Raw genomic sequence first — 22,511 nt, 5'->3', positions numbered from 1 at the left:
GGTTGCGTCATGGAGAGGATGCATCACAACAACATAAGGTTATAACCCAATTCCAAAGGATTTGGTGCCCAGTTATGTTGTGGGGCATGACATACATAAATGGTTTGCAGCCTATTAAGTGGCTCTAAGGGTGCAAATGGTCCCTGAGGAATCCTGGGGGGCAACTTGTAGAGGTATATGTCAACAGTGGGAAAGGGCACACTCTTAACACTGGAGGCAACAGAACAAACACAATACACTGCAAGGAAAGCCATTCTTGTCAGCAAATTGTGTCTGACCCCTGAGAAATATAGCCAGACATTCAGGGGCAGCCCAAAATCTCATTCTAAACATGGGTGGATTTGCTTGACTATGCCAGCAAAGCACTGGAGGGCTGGGTGAGGGGCAGTTAGGCTGATGATTATTCAGGACTGTACATCGTAATTTTGAAGAAGCATATGCATGATACTTGTTTTCCAGATTTGCACCAACACCTGGTTGATAGCAAGCTGATGCTATCAACCAGGTGTTGGTGCAAATCTGGAAAACAAGTATCATGCATATGCTTCTTCAAAATTGACCCCATTAAGCTTGCCGAAGATGCAGACATCTGGTTTAGCACCAGAGTGTTCAAAAGGGTATTGGGGGAGAGTCTCAAAAGGGTGGTCTGGATTCCCACCAGAAGAAGGAGGGGGGATTTTAAAAAAGAAGGTCTCCCAAGGCCCCCAAAATGGTTCACAGGGGGAACGGTCCCATTCCCAATATGGCCACTCGAAAAAGAGATTCCCAGATGAAAAAACATCCAAATGCTATGAGTGTTTCTAGTAAGGGCCCTTTAATACTGTAAAGTATAGGCAATGAGGTGCCATCAGTGGGCAAGGTGATGGCAGGTTCTAAAGTGCCTCTGCAATTATTACAAGACTACTAATGGATCACTAATGGGAAGTATCTGCACATGTTGCTTGGTGCACTGAACTGCCCCAATCTCCCTGACTTTTCAAACAACCTTGCGAATTCAAAAAGCATTCACCTATCGCAACTTTACAATAGGCTGAGCAATGTTTTAACATGAGCACACAAAGGGTTTTGGTGCGGTTGTTGATGGTAATAAGGTAGTAGTGTCATCTGCGCCATCCTGTGGCTGACTTAAGAGGGATCAACGATCATATGGTCATTCCATTTAGTCTTGCCAATGGGGAGCCGAAGCAATGAAGTCTTCTGTGTGCTGAAGAAATGAACTTGGTCAGCTGGATGTATAAACAGGTGTTATCTGGGTGATGTGAGGCAATTATAGCTTGCCTGTGGGCACAAACTCCCAAAGTGTTCCATTCTTGCTTTAGCTGAATTTTCCATTCTACCAGCAGTGCAGGGCATAAGCACACAACATGTTTAAAGGATTCCGTGCACTACCCGCAACCCCTGCAGATTGTACTTTCCTGTGGTTGACACCGACTGGGAAGATGCTGCAGGAACGGCCACACTCCCAACCTCCGACCAGATACGGACTTGGTTTGTGATGCCCAACTTGAAAGCTTGCCGACTCAGATTACTGTCCCAAAAGTCTCTTGCGTGTAGGACCTGAAGAACTGATGGTTCACTCAACCAGGGCCCCTAAAATTCATTTCAGTCCATAGCTGTGCTTCAATGTGGTCGCCCCTGACTGCACGCAGCTTATGCCACAGTGTAAGGTAGGCACCAGCACTTATGGGCCGCTGATCAAGGAATCCCAGTCCCAGCATTATCTGAGCAGCAGACAAGGACCTTGGTAAGTAAAGAACGCTTTTGTATATTCTTGTAATATGTTTGTTGAGGACACTGCTATGCTTTCCCAGTAATATTTCACTGCCATAAGACAATGTTGGTGAAATTGTGGCTCTCCTGACCTTCAGTAGTGGGGATAAAGTTGGACCCAAAAGGATTGTGAAAGTTTTGCCAGTTCCATTGGGAGTGTCAGGGCCTTAGCTTCTAGTCCTTTCTGGTATGGTAGATATGAGCTTCTGGCATCTATTGATACCCCAAGTACTTGTATGTGTAATCCACTGTGACTCTGTTATCAATGTAAAACCAGCCTCCCCCACAGTATTCTTTCTTTCCTAGTGTAACCACCTTAGTTTTCTTCAGGTTTGCCTCCAGAGTATTTATGGGTGCATAGGTTTGCAATTGCTTCAGCAGGCATTGTAACCCTGTATGTGTAAAGCTTAACAGAACCAGATAGGCAGCATATAATAGGTTGCTGATTCTTTCACCACTTAACTTTGGAGGGTGGCTGTTGACTGAATCAAAAGATTGTGATAGGTTAGCAATAAACAGTTGAAAAGCAGGGTGGCCAACACATACCCCTGCTTTACTTCTAACATTGTGGGAATTTTCCTTGAGAATGCAACGTCATCTAATTTAATCCAAATCCAGGTGCTGAAGTGCAACTGGATAATTGGTTCCAAAAGCTTTTGTGGGATTCTCCAGGCCTTTAATTTGGAACAGAGCGCCCTCGCTTGGTACCCAATCAACTGCTGCTTTAAAATCGACAAAATCTTTCCTGAGGGTCTCCGAAAGGCAGAGATTTGCAAATACAGTAAGGTAACCAGTCACTTTGACAGGCTTGATCTTAGTGCCCCATTGATAGAATATGTCAGATTTTGAAAGCATTAACTCCACAGAGGAGGCTGAGACGAAGGTTGCCAGCGTTGTTTCTGGTGTTTGGGAACCCATTGAGGGGAGAATCTTAATTGATTCAATATCATGTGAATTCAGGGTGAGTAGTTCTGGGACAGCCCACAATATTCTTAGACTGTTCCCTCTATTAAGGATATCATGATGGCCTTGTGAAAGATATTCTGGGTGTTAAAAATTGGGTCTTTTTGTTGGCAGTTAGGTTACTCCCTGTCCAAGCAAGGCCCCTCACTCTAGTCAGGGCAAAGGATACGCACTCCTGGTTAACCCCACTCACCTCCTTGGTAGCCTGGCACGAGCAGAACGGTTTAATTCAGAAGCAATGTGTAAAGTATTTGTACCAAAACACATAGTAAATACAGTGACAAACTGCAAAATGGACACCACACAGATTTAGAAAAATAGTAAATATGTATCTAAGTAAACATGACCAAATACGATAAAAATCTACAGTACACCATCAAAAATATGATTTTAGCAATTAAAAACAAAAAATAGTGTCTAGAAACACCAATGCTGCAAGTTGATGTTAAGCAGTGTTGTGACGGACTCGTTTCCCACAATGCAATGCCACTGGTGTCGATTACGGAGTCACATGGACCCTCAGGTACAGTACCGTAGCAAAAGTGTGGAAACCAGGCAGGTATGGGAGCGAGGCATCGCTGTATCTGAGGCAGCATTTGGTTCAGGTGCTGTGATGCGGAGGCGTCACGAAGAGGCATTGGGTCCCTGCTGCGGAGCAGTGGAGGTGAGGTGCAGTCAGTTGCAAGGAGTCGGTCCCTGGACACCCTGGCGAAGCCACAATACTGTGGGGTGACCTCACGGAGTTGTGGTCATGTCACAGGCGATGTGACGGAGATGGGTGTCATGAACGTCGGTGCTACGACACTCCGATGCTGCGAGTTCTTGGGACATTAGAAGAGCTGGTAATGCGGGGCCTGAGATGTTGTTGGGGTCGTCACACTTCTGCGAGGTCCACGGCTTCAGGTGCAGGTGGCATCATAGGTTCCAGACAGTGGCGTCCTTATGAAGTCGCACAGCGGTGTCTGGCATCGTTTCACAGGATTTCACCAGTAATTCACTCTCAGGGGCCCAGGAACTGGAATGGCACCTTCTGAAAAGCTAGAGTCCACTGCATGCAGACTCAGAGACTGATTGGTGAAGACTTGGCTGTTCCGCAGGCTTAGAAAACAGGAGGCAAGCTCAGTCCAAACTCTTGAGATACCTCTCAAACAGGAATGCACAACAAAGTCCAGTCTTTATCCCCTTTCACAAGCAGACGCAGCAACTACAGGATAGGCCAACAAAGCACAGTCACAGGCAGGGGCAGCACTCCTCCTCAGCTCTTCAGCTCTTCAGCTCTTCTCCTTGGCAGAGGTACCTCTTGAATCCAGAATTGATTTTGAGGTGATCTAAAGTATGGGGGTTTGGATCCAATACTTATACCCCTTTCTGCCTTTGAAGTTGTCCAATTTCAAACAAAAGTCCCTGTTCTTTACAAGGTCCTGCTGTGCCCAGGCCAGACCCAGACACACACCAGAGGGTTGGAGACTGCATTGTGTGAGGGCAGACACAGCCTATTCAGATGTAAGTGATCACTCCTCCCTCCACTCTAGCCCAGATGGCTCATCAGGATATGCAGGCTACACCCCAGCTCCCTATGAGTCACTGTCTAGAGGAGATTCACAAACAGCCCAACTGTCAGTGTGACCCAGACAGGGAATCCACAAACAGACAGAGTCACAGAATGGTTCAAGCAAGAAAATGCCTACCTTCTAAAAGTGGAATTTTCAAATGAACAATCTAAAAACTAACTTCACTAGAAGATGTATTTTTAAATAGTGAGTTCAGAGACCCCAAACTCCAACCTTAAATCTGCTCTCAAAGGGAAACTGCATTTTAAGGATATTTAAAGACAGCCCCCATGTTAACCTATGAGGGAGATAGTCCTTACAGCAGTAAAAACCAAATTTGGCAGTATTTCACTGTTAGGACATGTAAAACACATTGGTACATGTCCCATCATTAACATACACTGCAACCTGCCCATGGGGCTACCTAGGGCCTACCTTAGGGGTGCCTTCCATGTATACAAAGGGAAGGTTTAGGTCCAGCAAGTGGGTACACTTGCTAAGTTGAATTGACAGTTTAAAACTGCACACACTGACACTGCAATGGCAGGTCAGAGCCATGTTTACATGGTTACTCATGTGGGTGGAACAATCAGTGCTGCAGGCCCACTAGTAGCATTCGATTTACCGGCCCTGGGCACCTCTAATGCACTTTAATAGGGACTTACTAGTAAATCAAACATGCCAATCATGGAAAAGCCAATTACACACACAATTTCACATAGGGAGCACTTGCACTTTAGAACTGGTTAGCAGTGGTAAAGTGCCCAGAGTAACAAAAACAGAGCAAAAACAGAGTCCAGCATACAGCAACAACCTGGGAAGCAGAGGCAAAAAGTTAGGGGAGACCACACCAAGGATGCCAGGACTAACACTGGGAAGAACAACAGCTTGTACTAGGGGAAACCTAGATTGCTTGTTTTTTAATGCAAGGTATCCTAGGGGGATCATTGATTGCCTGGGTCGGTGCAGGAGAATTGTCCAATCTACCTGTGAGAATGATTACGCTGTTGGGAACTGAAATCGGATGGGGACTCGGAGAGTGTAAGGGCCTTGTTATCACCACACAGAGTGTATCCTTCTATACCTGGAAAAGTCACAGTTGACGAAAGGCCAAAGATCTTGTTTGATCAACAGGAGCACCATGGTTTCTGAACTGCCCGGTCTCCCATGTGCCCATACAAGGAGATATTATTCTGACTGGATCGGAGATTAAACCAGGTCAATTGGACGACTAGCCCAGGCTGTTGCCAAGAGGACATGCTAGAGCTGCGTGAGAGTCAACTGATGCTAGACCCTTGGTAGGGAGTGAAGATGGTGCATTTTATGGTATATGGGGGCATTTATCCACATCATTGAGTGGGGAGGATACTTTCCTTGACTTTACAAATAATGGAAACAAATTGTGAGTGGCAGTAAAGGTGCTTCTTATCTTGTTTAATTTTTTGTGGTGCCTTTTCTTTTCCCTCTTACTAACGGGACATAACTGTTGGGGTCTATCTGACCCAATATTTCCAGGGGCAATCTGGATGTCTGGCTTGAACTCATTAATTGCGGATGAATGCAGCTTCAAGCTATGTGGGTTTGCGGAGGACTTGCTCAAATTGTTTGATGGTGTTGTCTAGGACCATCCGCCAACTCCTTGATTTCTGACAGAATGGTGTTAAGAAAGGTAGGGAGCGATGCCAGACTGTCTATAATGGGGGAGCAACAACAATTTGACTGTGTAAAATTTGCAGTGGATAGTGCTTTAAAAAATATTCTATTTAGGTGTCAAGCTTGCTGTCGATCCCTACAGTAAAGACTGCCTGCAAATTCAAAAGGTTGACTTGGATGTCCAGCTTATCTGAATGGTAATTTAGTGCAGAGACTGTTGATTGAAGTGTCTCCAATAATTGGGGCCAAATAGCCTTGTTTCCAAAGCAGTTTTATTTCACATTGGTGAGCTGGGAGTTTGGTCTGTGAGGTGAAGTGACAGTTCAAAAAGAGATCGATCATTTAGTTCCATGCCACTGGATTTCAAGTCAGTGTTTCCTGAGCACTCTAGGATGGTTGGTTTTGTGGGGGAAAGTGGGATTATGTTCCAGGATGATTCCTGAGTCCTTTGGCCCATGGGGTGACTGAGAAGGCAGCCCATGCGTGTCTCTGGATTGGGCCAAGTTGAGGATTAGTTAGCAATTGTGAACAATCACTAGACTGATGGTTGTGTGCCACACGATTAAATAAAGATGTAAAAGTATTGTGTGGTGACTCATGAGTCAGGGCTGTTCCAGAGAACTCCAAAAAAGTGTTCTTGGTAAAGCAGAAAGAACAGGACTTCGATGTGGTGCTAACACCTTAGGGGATACTTGATGGGAAATCACCTGGGCTTGGGTATTGTGATCAAGTTGACATCAAGATTCCTAGGTAAAGACCTCTCAACTGCAGCCTTCAGGGCCTCTGGGCTTGAAGCAATATTGCAGTCCTGGGTGAATCCTGTTGACTGGGTAGGGTGCACAAAGCCGGAATTTTTAGTTGCATCAGTCCTTCCATTTTCTGGGCCAGAATACTGGAAATGGCATGGTTGCCCCTGGGTGCCAAAGGGGGCTTTTGGAAGAAATCCAGGAGGGTTGTGATGCGGGGGCATCATTCCCAATGGTACTTTTTGTGACCAATGGAGCCACCTTCAGGGAGTCAAGAACAACTAATTGGTCAGGGTGCTTATAGACCCCAGTAGTGACACTGAGTGAGGGGTCATGCAAGAGCTCCATTAGGATGGCAGGTTGTTGGCTGGGCTCAAACACTGGAGATAAAGGCTTGTCGTTTGCCAGGGGAGAGCTTGAAGTTTGTGCTGGCTCCTTCCGCATCTTGCCCGACCTCATCAGGTTTCCTCCTGGGTACAGGGCACAAGGGTGGGCAGCCTCTGGTACCCTCTGCTAGTGCTGCTTCAACTCCCCCTTGCAAGATGCTGTACTGAAAGGCCTTGTAGGCTTATGAAAAGCCTTGAGGGTTTATGAAGAGGGGCAGAGACCCTCTTCCAACACCACCTCACTCTCCCTTACTTTTTACAATCCACCAGGTTTTGGTGGCTGACAACAGGGAGGGTCACTACCCAGTGGCCCTTTTTCCTTTCCATTGGGAAGAGGTTTCAGGTCTTCTGAAAGTTGCAGTTAGCCCTGCCATCCTATGGGATATTTGTGGGGAATGACCTTGAGCACACTACCTGGAATAAAGTAGAGCTTAAGGCACACCTGGAGATGTTAGGATTTACTGAGTGGATATGTGCTACTACCAGGTTCATTGCTGCCCAGGAAGGGAGTCAAAAAGGTGTGGGGCCTGTAGGAATGGCCCAGACAGCTGCCAAAAGAGGAACGGACAAGGGGTGTGGGAAACCAGTCCCTGAATCTCTCCAAGCTGATGTTGATAGGGCACCAGAGGAGTCTGCCCTGGAGCCCACAGAGTAGGACATTGTCTATCTTGGTGACCTGCCTGAACTTTCTGGGTGGCAAGTAGAAAGGGGACCCACCAGGGAGGAGTTCTGCAAGGCATAGGAGTGTCCAGCCCTAGACGGAATGAGGCCACAGGTTAAGACCAATCAGCCGGTGATGCCTCTGGTAATCACTGCATTTACTCGGAGGACAACCCACTTTACAATTAGCTTAAGGTGCCTGTGCATTGGGCAACAAGGGCCCTGGTGGTCCCCCAGTGCTACATGCCATTTCTACTGGAACTGGCTCATGAAATGGCCCGGAAGGACATCTGGGCCAAGACAAGACCTTTGACAGGCTTGTCCCCCACTTTTAATTAGCCTAGGATGAATGTTTATTCAGATGCATTATGTAGGACTTGCTTGACCTGCCAGGCCAGTGGGAAGACAATGCAGAAGCTGAAAACTCCCCTGAATCCCTTACCAGTTGTTGGCACCCCCTTTGAAAGGGTGTGCATCAACATTGTTGGGTCTATGGATCCCAATACAGCCTCTGACTGCTGATTAATCCAGGTTCTAGTGGACCATGCCACAAGATTACCAGAGGCCATATATCTGAGGAATACAACTGCCCCTGCAGTAGCTAAGGCTCAATGGGTATTTTTTACCCACATGGGTTTCCCCAAGGAAAAGGAGTCTGACAGGGTCACCAACTTCATGTCTGCCTACATGTAGTCAATGTGGAATGATTGTGGAGTTACCTACAAGTTCTCCACACCTACCATCCAGAGACACACAGGTTTGTAGATAGATTCAACAAGACCCTCAAAGGCATGTTCAAGGGCCTGCCTCAGGCCACAAGGTGTAAGTGGGAGTCTTGACATGCCTACTCTTTGGTTACCGTAGAGGGGGGATGGGTTTTGCCTCTTTGCACTTCTATGTGGTCATCCTGAAAGGGGGGCTCTCAGTCTGGTGAAAGAGGGGTGGGAGCAAACTTCCAAGAAACCTCCCAAGGATGTACTTAGCTACATGCTAGTCTTCAGAAGCCAGATGGCCAAGATGTGGAAGCAAGCTTTTGACAACTTGAGTCTAGCCAAGAGGCGATGAAGCAGTGGTATGACCAAATGGCTACCCCTGTGTAATTCCAACTTGGGTATAATGTGGAGGGGATGGAACCTGTGGAGCCCAGGGTCCTCCAAGGTCATTGGACTGGGTCCATCAGATTGTCGAGAGGAAAGGCAAGGCTACCCAGGCACCCCCAGAGGGTGCTCCACATCAACTGTTTCAAACCACACTTTGAGAGGTCTAACGTTATTATGTTATTGGTGACAGATGGCGGGGAGGAGGAGGATGGTGAACCTCTCTTTGACTTCCTACCATACAAAGAGAAGGATGGTTCAGTGGAAGGTGTAAATCTATCCCTCACCTTGACTTCTGAACAGCAGAGAGATTGTCACTATTTGCTGGGTCAATTCTCCTCCCTGTTCTTCCTCACTCCTGGGATTACCCACCTGTATACCCATGATATTGACACAGGACACAGCCCCCTGTCAAAAATAAAATCTATATTCTGTCTGACAGGGTGAGGGCAAGCATCAAAGATGAGATTTCTAAGATGCTGAAATTTGGGGTGATTGAACCCTCCAGTAACTCCTGGTTCAGCCCTGTGGTGCTGGTACCATAGGCTGCCTTACTGGGCACTACAGATGAATTCAGGTTCTGTGTAGATTCTACTGGGGCTCAATTCAGTCACCAAGACTGATGCTCATCCCATTTCCCAGGCTGATAAACTGATTGACAGTTTAGAGGCTGCTCAGTTCCTGAGTACTTTTGATCTTACTTCAGGATACATACAGATTGCCCTAACTAAAGGTGTCAAGAGGAGGTCAGCCTTCTCCAGTCCAGAGGGCCACAGTTCAAAGTGATGCCCTTTAGAGGAAAGATTGCCCCTGCCACCGCCCAGCAGTTGACGAACCAAGTCTTGGCTGGTATGGAGGTCTTCAGTGCTGCTAACTTGGATGACATAGCTGTCTTCAGTAGCAGCTAGATGGACCACCTACAGGAAGTGTTCCAGGCCAGGCAGGCCCGACTATCAAGGCCAGTTAGTGCAAGATAGGACAGGGGTCTCTAGTGTCCTTGGGACATCTGGTGGGCAAGAGTAATGTGCAGCCCCTTCAGGCCAAGATAGAGACTATCATGGCGTGGGAGGCCCCAAAACTCAGACTCAGTAAAGAGCCTTCTTAGGTCACAACGGCTACTACAGCAGTTTTTACACAGGATATGGCACAATGGTATCCCCCTTGCCAGAGCTGATTTCAAAGAAGCAGCCCAGAAAAGTGATTTGAACAGAGACATGCCAAAAAGCATTTGACTCCCTTAAGCAGGCCATGTGCACAGACCCTTTGCTCAAGGCCCCTGACTTTTCAAGGGAAGTCTTTGTTCAGACAAATGCCTCAGAACATGGCATAGGGGCAGCCTTATCACATCTAAATGATAAGAGCCTAGACCAACCTGTAGCCTTCATCTTGAGAAGGTTACTTCCCAGGAAAAATGGTGGAGTGCAATTGAAAGGGAAGCCTTCACTATGGTTTGAGCCCATACCTGTTTGGGCCTCACTTCTGGATTCAAACAGACCACAGGCCCCTATGGTGACTAATGCAAATGAAGGGTGAGAATCTAAAATTTTTAAGGTGGTTCATCTTCCTACCAGGAATGGAGTTTACGTTGGAACACAGACCTGGGGTTGAACATGCCATTGCTGGTGGTCTATCCAGGTTCTCCCACCTTAGTGAAGAGAACTTCCAGCAGGTTGGGTAGCTCTTCCCACTCTCAGCTGGGGGGGACACATGTTAGACCTTACAGCCTTAGGGTGGTCTTCCCTCAAACATTTTGCCTGCTTGCTTCATATTTTACTGATTCATTTTGTTGACCTTAGGATTCTGAGCACTTTACAAACTGCTGATCAGTGCTAAAGTGCATGTGCTCTCTCCCGTAAACATGGTTTCATTGGTATATCCATAATCCCTACGCAAGTGCACTACATGTGCCCAGGGCCTGTAAATTAAATGCTACTTCTCCTCTTTTTAGCCCTGTGTGCCTCCAGCCTTTCTGCAATATGTCTGGGCTGGGTGACAGCGGAACTTAGTGCATTCTCTGTAGACAACCACACACAAAGGGAGCTTAGGTGCGATTGATGGGCATCATTATCCTGATGGGCCATCCTGGGCAGGATAGAAGGGAGGGGCTGACACACCTGAATGGGCAGTGTTCTACACCCACACAAAGGGCTGCATACCCCCGTAGTCAGTCTGGAGCCAAGGCAGGAAGAAAGGACGTCTGTGCAATTCAAAGACTCTGCTTTGAAGTCACCCCCACTTCAAAGGGACAACTCGATATACGTATTGGATCTCTAACCCTACCAACTCAGTACACTGCTGGACCTGAGAGGAACTCTGTCAGGAAGAAGGATTGCCGTGCTGCTACAATGTCTGCCACTCTGGACTGCTGCTCTGGAAGAACTGCTTTTCTGTGCTGGCCTGCTGCCTGTTGCCATCTGCACTGCTGAGGAAGGACTGGACCCATCTCACTTGAACCCAGAGTAACTCCGAGGGCTTTCTGGCTTGCCTCCTGTTCTTCTGAAGTCTCCATGACACAAAATACTTGTTGTCATTCTCATTATCATCTACAGCACCTGACATTTGCTTGCTGCACGTCTTGCCCTGCCAAGTGGTGCCAACCTGGTCCTAGGCCCTTTGAAGTGGGTATTAAGTGTTACAACTGCCAGAACCCCACAAAGCTTCATCAGAACCAGTGCTTCTTTGCTTTTGCATGGGCCGGAACAAGCACATGTTTGTTGTTGTTGAGATTGGACCCAGAACATTTTACCTGGAACTAGCTCATCTCCATTGAGACCGCTGCATCAAAACCACAGCATTGGGCCACTGCAGGGAGACGATTGATGCATCCCCTTGATTGCGTGCTAAAACCCGATGCATTAGATTCGGAACCAGCACATCTCAGAACATGTGCTTCATCTTCAGAACTGGCGCATCACCATTGTTGCATGGAGAAAATTGATACATCAGCTCGACTGCAGGATCAACACAGACATATTACTTGGCTGCACCCCGTATCTTGCTGTTGTGACCAAGATCAAGGTACTTTTGTTCAGCATGCCTTGCGTGGTTCCTGTATCCGACCCGTGCAGTCAACTTGAACTTTTGACTTTACCCCAGTCTACTGCAAACAACTAACCCCATAGACGCTTGTTGCTTCTAAGCACTATGTTTACCTTTTAATCTTAAAAATGTATATCTTGACTTCTACTTGTTGGATTTTTGTCATTTTGGTCTTGTATTTATAGAAATGTAATCAATTTTACTAACTTTGTGTGGAGTCTTTTGTGTTTTCACTGTGTTACTGTTTGAAGTGTTGCACAAATACTTTACACATGATCTCCTAAGTTAAGGCTACCTGCTCTGTGCCAAGCTACCAGAAGTGAACACAGGCTAATTTATGGTGTGCAACTTATTTGCCTTGACTAGGATTGTAGTTTTTGTTTGGACTGGGTGCGTACCTCTGCCAACCAGAAACCCAATTTCTAACACTACTCAATACCACCCCACTCTGCCCCGCTTCACTCGATACCACTTTTCTCTATGTCATTCCACTCTATCCCCTTCTGTGCCCAGGACGTAATGGATACGTCCTGAGGCACAGTGCTCATGTGCCCAGGACGTAACCATTAAGTCCTGGGCACAGAGCCCAGCGCTCCCTCTGTGGGGTTCCTCCCCACCCCCCCCCCCAAGGCAGGGATGGAAGGGGAAGCCCTTCCCCTTCCACCCCCGAACCGCCCCATCCCCCCTGTGACATCAGCGTGCAAGGGGGCAGAAATGACCTAAATACAATTTGCCCCTCCAGGGGAGCAACCCTTGCCTAAGGGGTCGCTCCCCATCTGTAAAACAACAACAACAACAAAAAATCCCCGGTGCCTAGTTGTTTCTGCCCCCCTTGGGGGCAGATCCGCCTAATTAAAATAGGCTGATTTGCCCCCCAGGGGGGCAGAAATGGCCTAAAATAAATTTGCCCCCCAGGAGAACGACCCTTGCCTAAGGGGTTGCTCCCCTTATGTGAAATTCGCGGAAAAGAAAAACTCCCTGGTGTCTAGTGGTTTCTGTCCCCCTTGGGGGCAGATTGGCCTCATAAAAATAGGCCAATCTGCCCCCAAGGGACCAGGGATAATTTTTTTTGTTTTTGTTTTTGTTTTGTTTTGTATTTTTGAGGTGGGGAGCGACCCCTTAGGCAAGGGTCGCTCCCCTAGGGGGAAAATTATATTTAGGCCATTTCTGCCCCCCTTGGGGGCAGATTGGCCTATTTTTATGAGGCCAATCTGCCCCCAAGGGGGACAGAAACCACTAGACACCAGGAAGTTTTATTTTTTTTTGCGAATTTCACGCAAGGGGAGCGACCCCTTGGGCAAGGGTCTCTCCCAGGGGGGGCATTTTTTTTAAAGGCCTTTTCTGCCCCCGGGGGGGGGAGGGCAGAAAGCTCTAGGCACCAGGGATAATTTTTTTAGTTTTTTTAGTTTTTGTTTTGTTTTGTATTTTTGAGGTGGGGAGCGACCCCTTAGGCAAGGGTCGCTCCCCCAGGGGGCAAATTATATTTAGGCCATTTCTTCCCCCCTTGGGGGCAGAAACAACTAGGCACTGGGGATTTTTTTTTTGCACCAATGTCACGCAAGGGGAGCGACCCCGTAGGCAAGAGTCGCTCCCTCGGGGGGTTGGGGAGACAGGGGGGGCAAATTTATTTTAGGCCATTTCTGCCCCCGGGGGGCAGAAACCTCTAGGCGCTAGGGCTAATATTTTTTGTGGGTTTTTTTGTGTTTGTTTTTTTAGAGATGAGGAGCGACCCATTAGGCAAGGGTCGCTCCCCTGGGGGGCAAATTGTATTAAGACCATCGGCTGATTTTAGGTCAATCTGCCCCCAAGGGGGGCAGAAACAACTAGGCACCGGGGATTTTTTTTTGCGCCAATGTCACGCAAGGGGAGCGACCCCGTAGGCAAGGGTCGCTCCCCGGGGGTGGTTGGGGGGGACAATTTATTTTAGGCCATTTCTGCCCCCCCGGGGGCAAATCGGCCTATTGTTATTAGAAACCTCTAGGCGCTAGGGCAAATATTTTTTGAGTGGTTTTCTTTTTGTTTGTTTGTTTTTTTAGAGATGGGAGCGACCCATTAGGCAAGGGTCGCTTCCCTGGGGGGCAAATTGTATTTAGACCATTCCTGCCCCCTTTTGGGGCAAATCGGCCGATTTTAGAAACAACTAGGCACCGGGGATCTTTTTTTTTGCCAATGTCACGCAGGGGGAGCGACCCCGTAGGCAATGGTCGCTCACCGGGGGGGGGGGGGGAGTTGGGGGGGCAAATTTATTTTACCCCATTTCTGGCCCCCCTGGGGCCGGCTGATCTAGAGGCCAAAATCCACAGGTAGGCACTTTGCAAAAAACACCTATTTTTTCTGTGAAAAAATGTGATGAGTCAACGTTGTTTTTTGGGCCATTTCCTTTCGTTGGCGCTAGGCCTACCCACACAAGTGAGGTACCATTTTTATCGGGAGACTTGGGGGAACGCTGGGTGGAAGGACATTTGTGGCTCCTGTCAGATTTCAGAACTTTCTGTCACCGAAATGAGAGGAAAAAGTGTTTTTTGGTCAGATTTTGAGGTTTGCAAAGGATTCTGTGTAACAGAACCTGGTCAGAGCCCCACAAGTCACCCCATCTTGGATTCCCCTAGGTGTCTAGTTTTAAAAAATGTGCTGATTTGCTAGGTTTCCCCAGGTGCCGACTGAGCTAGATGCCAAAATCCACAGGTAGGCACTTTGCAAAAAACACCTCTGTTTTCTGTGAAAAATTGTGATGTGTCCACGTTGTATTTTGAGCCATTTCCTTTTGTGGGCGCTAGGCCTACCCACACAAGTGAGTTACCATTTTTATTGGGAGACTCGGGGGAACACAGAATAGCAAAACAAGTGTTATTGCCCCTTGTCTTTCTCTACATTCGTTCCTTCCAAATGTAAGGCAGTGTGTAAAAAAGACATCTATTTGAGAAATGGCCTGCAATTCACATGCTAGTATGGGCACCCTGTAGTTCAGAGATGTGCAAATAACCATTGCTTCTCAACACCTTATCTTATGGCCATTTTGAAAATACAAAGGTTTTCTTGATACCTATTTTTCACTTTTTATATTTCAGCAAATAAATTGTTGTATACCCGCTATAGAATAAAAACCCATTGCAAGGTGCAGCTCATTTATTGGCTCTGGGTACCTAGACTTCTTGATGAACCTACAAGCCCTATATATCCCCGCAACCAGAGGAGTCCAGCTGACGTAACAGCATATTGCTTTCAAAAATCTGACATTGCAGGAAAAAGTTACAGAGTAAAACGTGGAGAAAAATGGCTGTTTTTTTACCTCAATTTCAATATTTATTTATTTCAGCTGTTATTTTCTGTAGGAAACAATTGTAGGATCTACACAAATGACCCCTTTCTGAATTCAGAATTTTGTCTACTTTTCAGAAATGTTTAGCTTTCTGGGGTCCAGCATTGGGTTCTCACCCATTTTGGTCACTAACTGGAAGGAGGTTGAAAGCACAAAAAATAGCAAAAATGGGGTATGTCCCAGTAAAATGTCAAAGATGTATTGAAAAATTGCGTTTTCCAATTCAAGTCTGCCTGTTCCTGAAAGCTGGGAAGATGGTGATCTTGCCACCACAAACCCTTTGTTGGTGCCATTTTCAGGGAAAAAACCACGAGCTGCCGTCTACAGCCCTTTTTTCCTATTTAAAAAAAAAAAAAAAAATGTTCACTGTATTTTGGCTAATTTCTTGGTCTCCTTCAGGGGAACCCACCAATTCTGAGTACCTCTAGAATCCCTAGGATATTGGAAAAAAAGGACGCAAATTTGGCATGGGTAGCTTATGTAAACAAAAAGTTATGAGGGCCTAAGCGCGAACTGCCCCAACTAGCCCAAAAAAGGCTTGGTGCAGGAGGGGGAAAAGGCCTGGCAGCGAAGGGGCTATACCACTTCACTCAATGCTATTCCACTCTATGCTGTTTCATCCTTCACCACTCCTTTCTACACCACGCTAGTGTATGCGCTTCCACTCTATGGCACACCACTCTTTGTCACTTCACTCTACCCTATTCTACTCTACTCCATTCAACTGTTTATCACTCTATATCACTATATTCTATGCTATTCCACTCTATGGCATTCTACCATACACCACTCCACTCTATGCCCCTCTGCACTACACCATTCCACTCTGCGACACTCCACTCTATCCCGCTCCATTCTACTGTACTCCAATCTTTGCTATTCCACTCCACTCTATGCCCTCCACTCTACTGCACTCTACTCTATACCACTCCACCCTATGCATATTCTACTCAACAGCACTTACCTGTAAGCCACTGTATACCACTACATTGTATGCCACACCACTCTACACCATTCCACTCTATGGTATTCTCCACTAAGCCACTCCACTCTACACCATAGCACTATATGCCACCTCCCTGCAGGCCTCTTCACTGTACCTCACTTCAGTCTACACCTCTTCACTCTACCCCACTTCAATCCATTTCACTCTATTCTACACTACTCCATGCCACTCCACTGTTCACCACTCTACTGTATGCCACTCCACTTTACGCCACTCTAAGCCACTTTATAAAAACAAAAACAATGATGGATTCACTCTGTGATTTGTTACAAAACTATTTGTACAAAATAGAAATTCAATGAAAAAACAAAGGTTAAACTTAATTATAGATAGGAAAACTTAATTTATTCTTCCTTTACCAAAGCAACTTAAGCTATACAAACATTAGAAATCCTCCATTTAATGGTATATCTAACATTTCTAATTTAGGTACCATCTCCAATGTACTATAGCTTTATTTATTCTTTCTATGCAAACCAACCTTCAAGTACACAAATATTACAAATTATAAAGTTATAGTTATACCTTAACTATATTATTCGTGCATCATCTCCAGATTACTATAGATTGTGCACGGTCATACACAGTGTGGTCAACTCGCTAGCCATACTATATTTACTAGACAGTGTTACACAAACCTGCAAACACTGCAACAGTTAGTACCCATGCCTCGACAAAATAATTTGCAGGCCTACAGAAATAATATTACAATGTAGGAGGCAAAAAATAAAAATACTTGCTATCACAAAGTAATGAAAATGGATGAAAACATAGATAGAAGGTAAAATACCCACTTAATCCCAATCACTACATCTGTCTGAAATAAAGGGGATATGTACATTATGTTGGCAGAAAACAATGGAATGGGTGAAGTCTAAGCACAATAATAATGTGAACAATGAGAGAATCCAAAGTACTTGTACATTGAGAGAATCCCATATGTCTTCACTATTTAAGGTGATTGGCCACATTGATCAGGTAATGTGATCAAGGCTTTTTGCTGAAACGTGTCTTTGGTAATTTATGGAATAAATCAACTTGTTATGGATATACCTTGTGATAAACAGCCTTTTGTGTTTGTTGAACTTGGACTTTGTCAAGTTTGCTCCCTTGGCTGCTGTTCCTCCTTCCCCAAGGCTGAGGGTACTATTTTGAAAGTTTTGTGGTGATTCATCAAGCTGGGGCCGAGAAAAAGGGGGAGCCCCAAAACACAATTTCTCATGGAATTTCATAAAGGGATTTTAGATACGACTACAGCCCGAACCACTGGATGAAATTACACCAAATTTGGCAACAAAATAAGTGTTGGTCAAGAAAGTATGTTTTTAAAATTTAGTAGAAATCCATTCAGTAGTTTTGGAGTTATTACAGGAAAAATACATTTTTATATCTAGGGATAAGGATCCTCTGCTGATCCTACAGACCTCATGCTAAGATCTGATTGGCAGTTCGTACTTCAACCAGGAAGTCCTAGCAGCCATCTTCGGACCCAGACCTAGCTGAGTCCCAAGAAAAAAGTAAATAAAAAAACAGTAGGAGGCAGGGTAGGAACATTCTGATCCCCATGTCTGGTGATGGGGTCCCAGAAGGATTTCCCCGGGATCCCAAAAACATTTTTTTTTACATTTTTGCAGCAAAATCAAGGTGGATCTGCAAATTAGCAGTCAAAATTATTTAAAAAGCCCACCTCTCCCCGTGCTGCTGCATCGCTCTTGCTTCTTTTTCCTCCCTACTTTTTCCATCTTTTTTTGTTTGCCTACTCCTTTCTTTTCCCTTATTGTTACTGCTTTATTGTGGTTTTTCACATGTTTTTATGTGCCCCCTTCTTGCTTTCCCATCATTTTCACTGCTTATCCTTGGTTTTTCCACAAGTTTTTTGTGTTCCTGCTCCTTACTTTCCCCTCATTCTCACTGCTTTGACCTTGCTATTTTATCTGTACTCCGTGTGCCTGCTTCTTGCTCTCCCCTAATTTTCACTGCTTTCACCTTGCTTTTTCACCCATTTTTTGTGTGCCCTCTCCTTGATTTTCCCTCGTTCTCACTGCTTTCGCTTTGTTTTTTCACCCATATATTATGTGCCCTCTCCTTGCTTTTCCCTTTTTCTCACTACTTTCTCCATGCTTTTTCAATCAATTTTTGATTGCCTTCACCTTGCTTTTCCCTTGTTCCCGCTGCTCCTTCATGGCTTGTTCACTCATTTTTTTGATTGCCTTCTCCTTGCTTTTCCTTTGTTCTCACTGCTTTCTCAATGCTTTCTCACCAGTTTTTTGCATACCCTCTCCTTGCTTTAATCTCATTCTCACTGCTTTTTCCTTGCCTTTCCCCTATTTTTTGTCTGCCCTCCCCTTACTTTTCCCTTGTATTCACTGCTCTTTCCTTTCTTTTCTCCTAATTTGTTTGAGTGCCTTCTCCTTGCATATCCGTGGTTTTCATTGCCTTTTCTTTGCTTTGTCCCCTGTTTTTTGTGTGCCTGCTCCTTGCTTTTCCCTGTTTTTTATTGCTTTCTCCTTGCTTTGCTCCCTGTTTTTTGTGTGCCCGCTCCTTGTTTTCCCTTTTTCTCATTGCTTTCTGCATGCCTTTCCCCTGTTTTTTGTGTCTCTTCTTCTGGTTTTTCCTTGTTCTCACTGTTTTCTCATTGCCTTTTCCCCCATATTTTGCATGCCCCCTTCTTGCTTTTCCCTGTTTTTCATTGGTTTCTCTTTCTTTGTCCCCCATTTTTTGTGTGCCTGCTGCTTGCTTTTCCCTCATTCGCACTGCTTTCTTCTTGCTTTTTCCCCTGTATTGTGTGTGCCATCTCCTTGCTTTTCTCTCGTTCTCACTGCTTTGTCCTTCCTTTCTCACCCATTTTTTGTGTGCCTTCTTTTTGCTTTCCCTCGTTCTCACTTCTGTGTCTCATTTGATAGGTAGACTCACACAGCTTAAGATACTGGATTAAATCTTCTTCATTAAATTGTCATTTTCAGAGACCCCATCCACTTCAGGAGCACAGAGAAACTGACCTAGAATCATTGTCTCTGCATTTTATGTTAACAACTAAACATTCATTCTAGAATAGTACCCCATCAACTAGTTTCAGAACACCACAGCACCTCCCTCCACCAATATAATGATAACAATAGAATAAGAACACATGTATATACATCTGAAAAGATTAATCAGTGCCATCAACATAAATGTTTCAATATACTATTCTAACTTAAACCAATGAATTATTTCTACCACAGTCTTGTAACCTACCCTCCTATCACATTATGGTTGCTCATCTTTTCTCTTCTCACTTTGGGATTCAGTAGAACAAGGTACCCACCTATCACGTTATGGTCACTCACCTGACGCCCCCTACCCCACCTCAATCCAAACTCACCCCCCACCCACCCGATACACATACTAACCCCCCACCCCTCCAGTCCACTCACTCACCCCCATACACGAATACACCACACAACTGACCCCAACCCCCAAAGCCACACACACATCACCCCCTCAGCCTACCCCCACTACAGTCACAGCACTCCTCACCCCACACCCCCCTCCCCAGATACACACACACAGACACCCACACACACCAGGCATACACCCATTAACTCACACACTGACATACACACATTAATTCAAGCATACTTCCAGACATGCTTACACACATTCTTACACACAATCACACTGACATGCACTTCACCATTCTTACATGCATTCACTCACTACGCAAACAACACACAGAGACGCATTAACACACACACACTCAAACATTCATGCACACACTCAGACACACACACACAACACCCCCACCTTCCCACCCCCTCCCCTGTCGGAATCCCAAATTTCCTTGGGCGAGGAGGTCTTCTGGCAGGGAATGGGAAGGGGCGCTGCTACCGCCAGCAGCGCCCTGCCAGCAGAACACCGCCTGGCCGTATTACTGGTCATAATATGTCTGGCGGCATTCTACTGGCATAGCGGTGCTAGTGGTAGAGGCGCCAGCTTACCACCGTCCACTACCATGAGCACTGCCGGATTTCAGCCCTTACTGTGGTGAAAGTCAGGCAGTGCTCATAATATGGCAGACGGATGGTAGCCGCGGTGGCGGTATGTTGGCGGCTGTCACTGCGGTGGTAGGAAGTATATACTGCCAGTGTTAAAATGAGAAAAGAACAGATGATGGACAGAATGCGGAGCAAATCAAACATTCACCCCCAGTCTCAAAAAGATGGGTTTAACCCATTGTTTTTTTGCTCACCACACCACCCCAGATGGGACCCAGCCCTATGCAAATCAGTCTTGACCCTGTTCCTCATGGGAACAGTCCAGCCCGAACTGCCAAGCCAGGTCCTCCCTGGCCAGGAAACAAGCATCCTAGGACCGGTCTAAGGGTATCACCCTTCATCAGCTAGGCTAGCTTGAATCCAGTGGCACAGTGAGCACGAGACCCACATCTGGGGATACCCTTCCCACTTGGGGCAACAAGTGCAAAAAGAACAGATGTTCGACTGAATGCAGAGCAAATCAAACATTCACCCCCAGTCTCAAAGATCTGAATTTAATCCATTGTTTTTTTGCTTACCACGCCACCCCAGGTTGGACCCAGCCATATGCAAATCAGTCTTGACCCTGTTCCTCATGGGAACAGTCCAGCCCGAACTGCCAAGCCAGGTCCTCCCGGGACTGGAAACAAGCATCCTGGGACCGGTTGGGGGGCAGAAAGCCTACTAGATGCCAAGGAATAAAAAAAAAAGAATAGTGGGGTGGTCGCTACCAACCAGTATGGGCATGGTATGCCCCCACCCCAACTAAAGGAGGTAACAGTCTTTCAGCTCACCCTGCACACTAAAACATCTTATCCCATGGCAAGCAAGAGGACAATTGATTATTTTGGGTTTTGGTTTTACATTTGGGCCATGAGAGCTTGTCTAACTCTCAAAATCGTCCCACTTGGAATGGTGAGGGCTGCACTTTTTTGGACTTTGGGACGCTGCCATGTAGAAAAATCTATGAGACCTAGACACATCTGAAAACTAAACTTCTGGGTGAGTCCAGGGTGGTGTGCTTCGCATGCACCCTGCCCCATTTTCTTACCCACGATACCCTGCAAACCTCCAACTTTGATGGAAATCACGCATTTTTTCCCACATTTTTGTGATGGAACCTTCCAGAATCTGTAGGAATACACAAAATTCCTACCACTCTTTTTCAAACTGCCCTTTTGGACCCGCTTTGGTTCCCCCTCATTTTCAACATGGTTTTGGCTCTCCTTGTCACAGGTACTTGGCCCACCTACACAAGTAAGGTACCTTTTTTACCAGGAGACTGAGGGAAATGTTGGCTGTAAATTTGTGCCGGTGCAGTGATCCCACACAGAAATGTAGGAAAAGTTTTTTTTTTTAGCTAAATTTGAGGTTTGCTGAGGATTCTGGGTGAGAAAACACTGGGGGATCCATGCAAGTCACACCTCCCTAGACTCCCTAGACTCCCTTGGGTGTCTAGTTTTCAGAAATGTTTAGGTTTGGTAGGGTTTCCCTATACGGCTGCTGAGCCCAGTTAATTGTGAAAGGCAACTCCAATGTTATTGCATGAGAGAGATATGCGTTGCCGTAGTGGAAAACAAATTTAAGAGTTTTTAACTACCAGGGCATGTAAAAGTTAAAAGCATGTCCTGCTCTTTAAATACATTGTACCCTACCCTGTGGGCGGTCCAGGACCAATTCTAGAGGTGACATATATACTAAAAAGGAAGGTTTGGGCCTGGCATAAGGGCAAGTTTGACAGGTCAACATGGAAGTGTAAAACTGCACATACATGCTCTCCAATGGCAGGGTTGAGCAGTGATTGGAGCGCTACTTAAGTGGGTGGCAAAATCAGTGCAGCAGGCCCACTAGTAGCATTTAATTTACAGGCCTTGGGCACATGTGTTGCACTTTACTATGGACTTATAAGTAAATCAAATATGCCAACTGAAGATAAGCCAATGCTGGCAGGTTTAGAGGAGGGAGCACAATCACCTCAGCACTGGCTAGCAGTTGTAAAGTGCAAAGAGTCCTAATAGCAGCAAAAACAAGGCCAGAAAAGTAGAGAAGGAAGGCAGAAAATTGGGTGGAAGGCCACCCTAAGGCTGTCAGGTCTAACAGGAGTGACATGGAGTTGAGTGGTGTAGAGTGGATTGGTGTAGAGCGGATCAGCATGGAGTGGCATAGAGTGGTATGGCATATAGTGGAGTGATGTAGAGCTGAATACCATGGCATTTAGTAGCATACAGTAGAGTGGTGTGGAGTGAAGTGGTGTAGAGTAAAGTGGCATAGAGTGGAATGGTATCGAGTGGAATACCATAGAGTGT

The sequence above is a fragment of the Pleurodeles waltl genome, chromosome 10 (assembly GCF_031143425.1).
Source record: "Pleurodeles waltl isolate 20211129_DDA chromosome 10, aPleWal1.hap1.20221129, whole genome shotgun sequence".
Classification (NCBI taxonomy): domain Eukaryota; kingdom Metazoa; phylum Chordata; class Amphibia; order Caudata; family Salamandridae; genus Pleurodeles; species Pleurodeles waltl.
The sequence above is the reverse complement of the archived record's forward strand: the minus strand, read 5'-3'. Positions refer to the sequence as shown.